Source organism: Arachis ipaensis, chromosome B2 (genome assembly GCF_059453495.1).
Source record: "Arachis ipaensis isolate K30076 ecotype BB chromosome B2, ASM5945349v1, whole genome shotgun sequence".
Classification (NCBI taxonomy): domain Eukaryota; kingdom Viridiplantae; phylum Streptophyta; class Magnoliopsida; order Fabales; family Fabaceae; genus Arachis; species Arachis ipaensis.
In genome coordinates, this window is record NC_142437.1 from 103,435,120 (window position 1) to 103,444,815 (window position 9,696).

The 9,696-nt window shown below is 39.2% G+C and overlaps 1 non-coding gene across 1 annotated transcript; it reads left to right on the forward strand.

Moving 5' to 3' along the window:
* The first annotated feature begins 8,451 nt into the window (after window positions 1-8,451).
* Window positions 8,452-8,559, forward strand: LOC148575071 (small nucleolar RNA R71). Its single transcript, XR_015906072.1, has one exon. It is a non-coding gene; the product is annotated as a small nucleolar RNA R71 (small nucleolar RNA).
* The last annotated feature ends 1,137 nt before the right edge of the window (window positions 8,560-9,696 follow it).

A 9,696-nucleotide genomic window follows, 5' to 3' on the forward strand; every position in this document is an offset into this window, starting at 1 on the left:
CTAAAAAATCGTAGAGGGAAGATACAATGAATAAAACAATCAACATGATAATAATGCTCTCGACAGAAGGCACGTAAATGAGAGTATGGAGTGAAGGTGAACTTACCTCTACGTAGCATTCTTCCTTGCGAAGACTGGGGTTGCGATGATGCCACTACCAACCCCTCCCTGTTGACGCTACGACTTCGACAATGTCTCTCAAATCCTTTTCGTTCTTCTTCGCGCCAAGTAATCAGGGCAACGTCTCTCCCTCTTTACGTGACCTTTCAGTTTTACTCTTAGTGAAACACTAAGTCACAGTAAGTCACCCAGCAGTAACAAGCTTTGTTGATTTGGGATTAGGGCAAAGACTAATGATTTGGGGGCAAATTGAATTCCAATTAACCTAATTTCCACCTAGGCTAGCAAATTAATTAATTAGAAATGACAACTCAATTAAAACATGATTTGTCAGCATAATCCGGTGACCACGTAAGCATTGTCCTAACCGGAGCTTAGGTCCGGCCAGGTTATGAATATGTTTGTCTGATTTTAAAATCAACCAGGTACCATTTTGTCGTTTACAATAGTCAGGTACCGCAATGTCAGCGTTTTAATCTTTCGGGTACTGATTTGGTCATTACCTCAAAATTTTAGTCTCCATTTTCAAAATTTTAATCCCTATGTCCCTATTTTTTGGAAGTACTGAAAGGAGTAAAATTTTGTATCCCAATATGTGTATAAAGTTGCTTCGACCAATATAGAGCATTTTGTCTACACTTTTTCTATAAATAAAGACACAAATATAATTGATCATGTAATGAATTTTAGAATGTAATGACTCCTTAATAGTGCCCCGGTCTTTTTTTAAGGGTTAGAAACATATTGGACTGATATTTTAGGTTTTTAATTTTATCACTTTCAATGAATCATTTTATTCAAGTATTCAAAATGTTTAAAATTGCAACACTAAATAGAGTACCAATTCAATGTTAATTATCTTCGTAGAGTCATTCAAACGATATTGAAGGAACCATTTCCACTGCTGTGCATTTATTCCTGTGGTTTACGCTTAGCATTTTCTTCTAAACTCTTTCTCTCGTCATAAAACTTGTGAAATAAGTTGTTTCTTACTTCCTTCTAGATTTTTCCTATCCTTTGAATCATTACTCACTTTTTTTTTGCCGTTGTCATCCTCCTCATATCGAAAGGTCTGCTAAAAATTTGATACATAATGTGATGCATGTCAACAAAAGGAAAAATAAGGACATATAGATAATATTTTACATAACATAATAAGCTATGAGAATTAACATTATATGAAAATCCCGCTAAATTAGTAAATAATTAGTCAATAAATTAAATTTTAAAAAGGAAAATAAAAAATATGAATATTATATTAAAATAGGATATAGCTCTTTAGAACGAGAATTTTGACACTAATTTCAAAGAATTTGGCCCAAGATTGGGCCGAACGGGCCAAACCGGTCGAATTGGGCCAGTGGGCCCAACTGGACCCATCACTTAAATGAGCTAAAGCTCATCTCCTTCCCCATTCAGCAAAGAAGAATGCTGAATGGTGCACGAAATTATGATCATCAACAATGGCGCCAAAGGACTTGGAGCTCTCAAACGTGAATCACACTTTGTCACAATTCCGCACAACTAACCAGTAAGTGCACTGGGTCGTCCAAGTAATAAACCTTATGTGAGTAAGGGTCGATCCCACGGAAACTGTCGGCTTGAAGCAAGCTATGGTCATCTTGTAAATCTCAGTCAGGCGAATTCAAATGGTTATGGAGGATTGATAATTAAAAGATGAATAAAACATAAAATAAGATAAAGATAGAGATACTTATGTAATTCATTGGTAGGAATTTCAGATAAGCGTATGAAGATGCTTTGTTCCTCCTGAACCTCTGCTTTCCTATTGCCTTCTTCCAATCATTCATACTCATTTCCATGGCAAGCTTTATGTTGGGCATCACCGTTGTCAATGGCTACTTCCCGTCCTCTCAGTGAAAATATTATACGCACGCTGTCACCGCATGGCTAATCATCTGTCGGTTCTCGATCATGTTGGAATAGGATCCATTGATCCTTTTGCGTCTGTCACACGCCCAATAATCGTGAGTTTGAAGCTCATCACAGTCATCCCTTCCCAGATCCTACTCAGAATACCACAGACAAGGTTTAGACGTTCTGGATCTCAGGAATGGCCACCAATAATTCTAGCCTATACCACGAAGGTTCTAATCTTAGATTAGAAACCCAAGAGATACACATTCAAGCTTGTTTGCATGTAGAACGGAAGTGGTTGTCAGTCACGCGTTCATAGGTGAGAATGGTGATGAGTATCACATAATCATCACATTCATCATGTTCTTGGGTGCGAATGAATATCTTGGAGAAGAAATAGACTTGAGTTCAATAGAAAAACAATAGTACTTTGTATTAATTCATGAAGAACAGCAGAGCTCCACACCTTAATCTATGGTGTGTAGAAATTCCACCGTTGAAAATACATAAGAACAAAAGGTCTAGGCATGGCCGAATGGCCAGCCCCCCAAACGTGAACAGGTCTATCAAAAGTATCAAAATACAATAGCAAAATGTCCTATTTATAGAGAACTAGTAGCCTAGGGTTTACAGAAATAAGTAATTAATGCAGAAATCTTCTTCCGGGCCCACTTGGTGTGTGCTTGGGCTGAGCATTGAAGCTTCCATGTGTAGAGACTTTTCTTGGAGTTAAACGCTAGCTTTTGTGCCAGTTTGGGCGTTTAACTCCAGCTTTTGTGCCAGTTCTGGCGTTAAACGCCAGAATTCTTGAGCTGATTTAGAACACCTATTTGGGCCATCAAATCTCAGGCAAAGTATGGACTATTATATATTTCTGGAAAGCCTAGGATGTCTACTTTCCAACGCAATTGAGAGCGCGCCAATTGGGCTTTTGTAGCTCTAGGAAATCTACTTCGAGTGCAGGAAGGTCAGAATCCAACAGCATCTGCAGTCCTTTTTCAGCCTCTGAATCAGATTTTTGCTCAGGTCCCTCAATTTCAGCCAGAAAATACCTGAAATCACAGAAAATTACACAAACTCATAGTAAAGTCCAGAAGAGTGATTTTTATTTAAAAACTAATAAAAACTAATTAAAATATACTAAAAACATACTAAAAATAATGCCAAAAAGCGTATAAATTATCCGCTCATCACAACACCAAACTTAAATTGTTGCTTGTCCCCAAGCAACTGAAAATCAAATAGGATAAAAAGAAAAGAATATACAATGAATTCCAAAAATATCTATGAAGATCAGTATTAATTAGATGAGCGGGGCTTTTAGCTTTTTGCTTCTGAACAGTTTTGGCATCTCACTTTATCCTTTGAAGTTCAGAATGATTGGCTTCTATAGGAACTCAGAATCCAGATAGTGTTATTGATTCTCCTAGTTAAGTATGTTGATTCTTGAACACAGCTACTTTATGAGTCTTGGCCGTGACCCAAATCATTTTGCTTTCCAATATTACCACCGGATACATAAATGCCACAGACACATAACTAGGTGAACCTTTTCAGATTGTGACTCAGCTTTGCTAGAGTCCCCAATTAGAGGTGTCCAGAGCTCTTAAGCACACTCTTTTTTGCTTTTGGACCACGACTTTAACCGCTCAGTCTCAAGTTTTTACTTGACACCTTCACGCCACAAGCACATGGTTAGGGACAGCTTGGTTTAGCTGCTTAGGCCAGGATTTTATTCCTATGGGCCCTCCTATCCACTGATGCTCAAAGCCTTGGATCCTTTTTATTTTACCCTTGCCTTTTGGTTTAAAGGGTTATTGGCTTTTTCTGCTTGCTTTTTCTTTTTCTCTCTTTTTTTCTTTTTTTCTTTTTTGCATTTTTTTCTGCAAGCTTTCTATTCACTGCTTTTTCTTGCTTCAAGAATCAATTTTATGATTTTTCAGATCATCAGATAACATTTCTCCTTTTCCCATCATTCTTTCAAGAGCAAAAAATTTTAACATTCATAAACAATCAAATTCAAAAATATGCACTGTTCATGCATTCTTTCAGAAAAACAATAGTATTGCCACCACATCAAAATAATTAAACTGTTTTAAAATTCGAAATTCATGCACTTCTTTTTCTTTTTCAATAAAAAATATTTTTCATTTAAGAAAGGTGATGGATTCATTTTCATAGCTTTAAGGCATAGACACTTAGACACTAATGATCATGTAATAAAGACACAAACATAAATAAATATAAAGCACAATTTTCGAAAAATAGAAAATAAAGAACAAGGAAATTAAAGAACGGGTCCACCTTAGTGATGGCGGCTTGTTCTTCCTCTTAAAGATCTTATGGAGTGCTTGAGCTCCTCAATGTCTCTTCCTTGCCTTTGTTGCTCCTCTTTCATAGTTCTTTGGTCTTTTCTAATTTCATAGAGGAGGATAGAATATTCTTGGTGCTACACCCTTAGTTGTCCCAAGTTGGAACTTAATTCTCCTAGGGAGGTGTTGATTTACTCCCAATAGTTTTGTGGAGGAAAGTGCATCCCTTGAGGCATCTCAGGGATTTCATGATGAGGAATTTCCTCATGCTCATGGCCATGAGTGGGATCTCTTGTTTGCTCCATCCTTTTCTTAGTGATGGGCTTATCCTCATCAATGAGGATGTCTTCCTCTATGTCAATTCCAGCTGAATTGCAGAGGTGACAAATAAGATGAGGGAAGGCTAACCTTGCCAAAGCAGAGGACTTGTCTGCCACCTTGTAGAGTTCTTGGGATATAACTTCATGAACTTCTACTTCCTCCCTAATCATGATGCTATGAATCATGATAGCCCAGTCTATAGTAACTTCAGACCGGTTGCTAGTGGGAATGATTGAACGTTGGATGAACTCCAACAATTTCCTAGCCATGGGCAACTTCAGACATTGAAGAAGATTTTATAATGAGAAAATTTTGCGCAAGCTAATGCCGCTAATAAACAAACACCCTTTTGAAATGAAAAAAACTTGAACCCTAACATGTACCTACGGAGCAGAAGATAGATCGGTCCTTGTAGAATAGAACGTTCAAGACTTAAAGTCTGTTGTTCCATATCTATTACTAAACCTCGTGGTATCCACGTACAAAACAGACCATTACCAATAAAATAATTAGCACATAGGTGTCGGTCTACTAAGCCAGTCAATCAAGTATGTAGTGTAGAGTCCATGGTATGGTGGAGGACAGGTTTTAGTCCGAGGAGTTCTGTGACCAATGGTGTCTGAATTCTTGCTTTTGACCTCCTATGCCTCATCCATTAAGGTAAAGGGAGGGCTTTCTGACTCGTTTTCTACTCCATCACAGGTATGCCCTTCGCTTGAGGTCATGCCTTCTTAGTTGAACCGGCTTCCCTCTTGAATCTCTCTTCCATTGAGCGCCCTCTTCACAGATGTCTATGACGACTTGGTCCAACCTTTGATCAAAGTTGACCCTTCTAGTGTAGGGGTGTGCATCTCCTTGCATCATGGGCAAGTTGAATGCCAACCTTACATTCTCCGGACTAAAATCTAAACATTTCTCCCGAACCATTGTAAGCCAATTCTTTGGGTCCGGGTTCACACTTTGATCATGGTTCTTGGTGATCCATGCATTGGCATAGAACTCTTGAACCATTAAGATTCCGACTTGTTGAATGGGGTTGGTGAGAATTTACCAACCTCTTCTTCGGATCTCATGTCGGATCTCCGGATATTCGCCCTTTTTGAGCTTAAAAGGGACCTCGGGGATCACCTTCTTCTTGGCCACAACTTCATAGAAGTGGTCTTGATGCACCCTTGAGAGGAATCTCTCCATCTCCCATGACTCAGAGGTGGAAGCTTTTGCCTTCCCTTTCCTCTTTCTAGAGGTTTTTTCGGCCTTTGGTGCCATTAATGGTTATGGAAAATCAAAAAAGCTTTAGCTTTTACCACACCAAACTTAGAAGGTTGCTCATCCTCGAGCAAAAGAAGAAAGAAGAGAGTAGAAGAAGAAGAAGAAATAGAGGAGATGGAGGGGGCTTAGTGTTTCGGCCAAGGGAGAGAAGTAGTGTGTATGTCGTGTGAAAATGAAGGGGTGAAGATGGGTTTATATAGGAGTGGAGAGGGGAGCATGGTTCGGCCATTATGGGTAGGTTTGGGTGGGAAAGTGGTTTGAATTTGAATGGTGAGGTAGGTGGGGTTTTATAAAGGATGGATGTGAGTGGTGAAGAGAATGGTGGGATTTGATAGGTGAGGGGTTTTTGGGGAAGAGGTATTAAGGTCATTGGTGAATGGGTAAAGAAGAGAGAGAGAAGTGGGGTAGGTGGGGATCCTGTGGGGTCCACAGATCCTGAGGTGTCAAGGATATCTCATCCCTGCACCAAGTGGCGTGCAAAAATGCCCCTATCTGCCAATCCTAGCGTTAAACGCCAGGCTGCTGCCCATTTCTGGCGTTTAACGCCAGCTTCTTGCCCATTCCTGGCGTTAAACGCCAGTCTGGTGCCCATTTCTGGCGTTAAACGCCCAGAATGGTGCCAGATTGGGCGTTTAACGCCCATTCTACTACCCTTACTAGCGTTTAAACGCCAGTAAGTTTCTCCTCCAGGGTGTTCTGTTTTTAATACTGTTTTTCCTTCTGTTTTTGCTTTTTCAATTATTTTTGTGACTTCACATGATCATCAACCTACAGAAAACATAAAATAACAAAAGAAAATAGAAATTTAACATAGATAATTAAAGATTGGGTTGCCTCTCAACAAGCGCTTCTTTAATGTCAATAGCTTGACAGTGGGCTCTCATGGAGCCTCACAGATGTTCAGAGCAATGTTGGAACCTCCCAACACCAAACTTAAAGTTTGGTTGTGGCCTCCCAACACCAAACTTAGAGTTTGACTGTGGGGACTCTGTTTGACTCTGTATCGAGAGAAGCTCTTCATGCTTCCTCTCCATGGTTACAGAGGGATATCCTTGAGCTTTAAACACAAGGGAGTCTTCATTCACTTGAATGATCAATTCTCCTCTGTCAACATCAATCACAGCTTTTGCTGTGGCTAGGAAGGGTCTGCCAAGGATGATAGATTCATCCACACACTTCCCAGTCTCTAGGATTATGAAATCAGTAGGGATCTAGTGGTCTTCAACCTTTACCAAGACATCCTCTACAAGTCCATAAGCCTGTTTCTTTGAATTGTCTGCCATCTCCAGTGAGATTCTTGCAGCTTGTACCTCAATGATCCCTAGCTTTTCCATTACAGAGAGAGGCATGAGGTTTATGCTTGACCCTAGGTCACACAGAGCCTTCTCAAAGGTCATGGTGCCTATGGTACAAGGTATTGAGAACTTTTCAGGATCTTGTCTCTTCAGAGGTAATCTCTGCCGTCAAGTCATCCAGTTCTTTGATGAGCAAGGGGGTTCTTCCTCCCAGGTCTCATTACCAAATAACTTGGCATTTAGCTTCATGATTGCTCCAAGATACTTAGCAACTTGCTCTTCTGTAACATCTTCATTCTCTTCAGAGGAAGAATACTCATTAGAGCTCATGAATGACAAAAGTAAATTCAATGGAATCTCTATGGTCTCAATGTGAGCCTCAGATTCCCATGGTTCCTCATTAGGGAACTCCTTAGAGCCCAGTGGACGTCCATTGAGGTCTTCCTCAGTGGAAATCACTGCCTCTTCCTCCTCTTCAAGTTTGGCCATGTGAGATGTGGTTATGGCCTTGCACTCTCTTTTTGGATTCTCTTCTGTATTGCTTGGGAGAGTACTAGGAGGGAGTTCAGTAATTTTCTTACTCAGCTGACCCACTTGTGCCTCCAAATTTCTAATGGCAGACCTTGTTTCAGTCATGAAACTTGAGTGGTTTTAATTAGATCAGAGATTATAATTGCTAAGTCAGAGTGGCTCTACTTAGAATTCTCTGTCTGTTGCTGAGAAGATGATAGAAAAGGCTTGCTATTGCTAAACCTGTTTCTTCCACCATCATTGTTGTTGAAACCTTGTTGAGGTCTCTGTTGATCCTTCCATGAGAGGTTTGGATGATTTCTCCATGAAGGGTTATAGGTGTTTCCATAGGGTTCTCCCATGTAATTCACCTCTTCCATTGCTGGGTTCTCAGAATCATAAGCTTCTTCTTCAGGGGAAGCTTCCTTAGTACTGCCTGGTGCAGCTTGCATTCCAGACTGACTTTGAGAAATTATATTGACTTGCTGAGTCAATATTTTATTCTACGCCAGTATGGCATTCAGAGTATCAATCTCAAGAACTCATTTCTTCTGATTTGTCCCATTATTCACAGGGTTCCTTTCAGAAGTGTACATGAATTGGTTATTTGCAACCATCTCATTGAGTTCCTGAGCTTCTGCAGGCGTCTTCTTCAGATGAAGAGATCCTCCAGCAGAGCTGTCCAATGACATCTTGGACAGTTCAGACAGACCATCATAGAAGATACCTATGATGCTCCATTCTGAAAGCATGTCAGAAGGACACCTTCTGATCAATTTCTTGTATCTTTCCCAAGCTTCATAGAGGGATTCTCCTTCCTTCTGTCTGAAGGTTTGGACTTCCACTCTAAGCTTGCTCAATTTTTGAGGTGGAAAGAACTTTGCCAAGAAGGCATTGACTAGCTTTTCCCAAGAGTTCAGGCTTTCTTTAGGTTGTGAATCCAACCATGTTCTAGCTCTGTCTCTTACAGCAAAAGGAAAAAGCATAAGCTTTTAGACCTCGGGATCAACCCCGTTGGTCTTGACACTGTCACAGATTTGCAAAAATTCAGCTAAGAACTGATGAGGATCTTCCAATGAAAGTCCATGAAACTTGCAATTCTGTTGCATCAGAGAAACTAATTGAGACTTAAGCTCAAAGTTGTTTGCTCTAATGGCAGGGATTGAGATGCTTCTCCCATAGAAGTCGGGAGTAGGTGCAGTAAAGTCACCAAGCACCTTCCTTGTATTGTTGGCATTGTTGTTGTTTTTGGCTGCCATGGCTTCTTCTTGTTTGAAAAGCTCTGTTAGGCCCTCTAGAGAGAATTGTGCTTTAGCTTCTCTCAGCTTTCTCTTCAAGGTCCTTTCGGGTTCAGGATCAGCCTCAACCAGAATGTCTTTGTCCTTACTCCTACTCATATGAAAGAGAGAAAAAGAAAGTATAGAATCCTCTATGTCACAGTATAGAGATTCCATGAAGTGTCAGAGAAAAAGAAGAGTAGAAGGAGAAGGTAGATAGAAGAGAATTCGAACTTATCAAGAATGATAGAGCTCGAATTGCACCTTGAGGAGGAGTGTTAGTCCCTTAAATAGAAGGCTGTGAGAAGATGGGAAGAATTTTTGAAATTAAAGTAAAAGATTTTTAAAATAATAAAAAGAAATTTGAAAATTTGATTGAGATTTTCGAAAATTAAGATTGGGAAAGAAATTAAGTAATTTTGAAAAAGATTTTGAAATTGGAAATTAGAAAGATATGATTGAAAATTAATTTTAAAAAGATGTGATTGAAAAAGATATGATTGAGAAGATATGATTGAAAATCAAATTAAAAAAAAAGAAAGTTTTAAAATTAAAGTCGATTACTTGACTAACAAGAAATTAGAAGATATGATTCTAGAATTAAAACTTTTAATCCTTTCTTAATAGGCAAGTAACAACTAGAAAATCTTGAATTAAATTATTAATTGTAGCAAGGATTTTCGAAAATAGTAATAAATAAAAAAATTGAAAAAA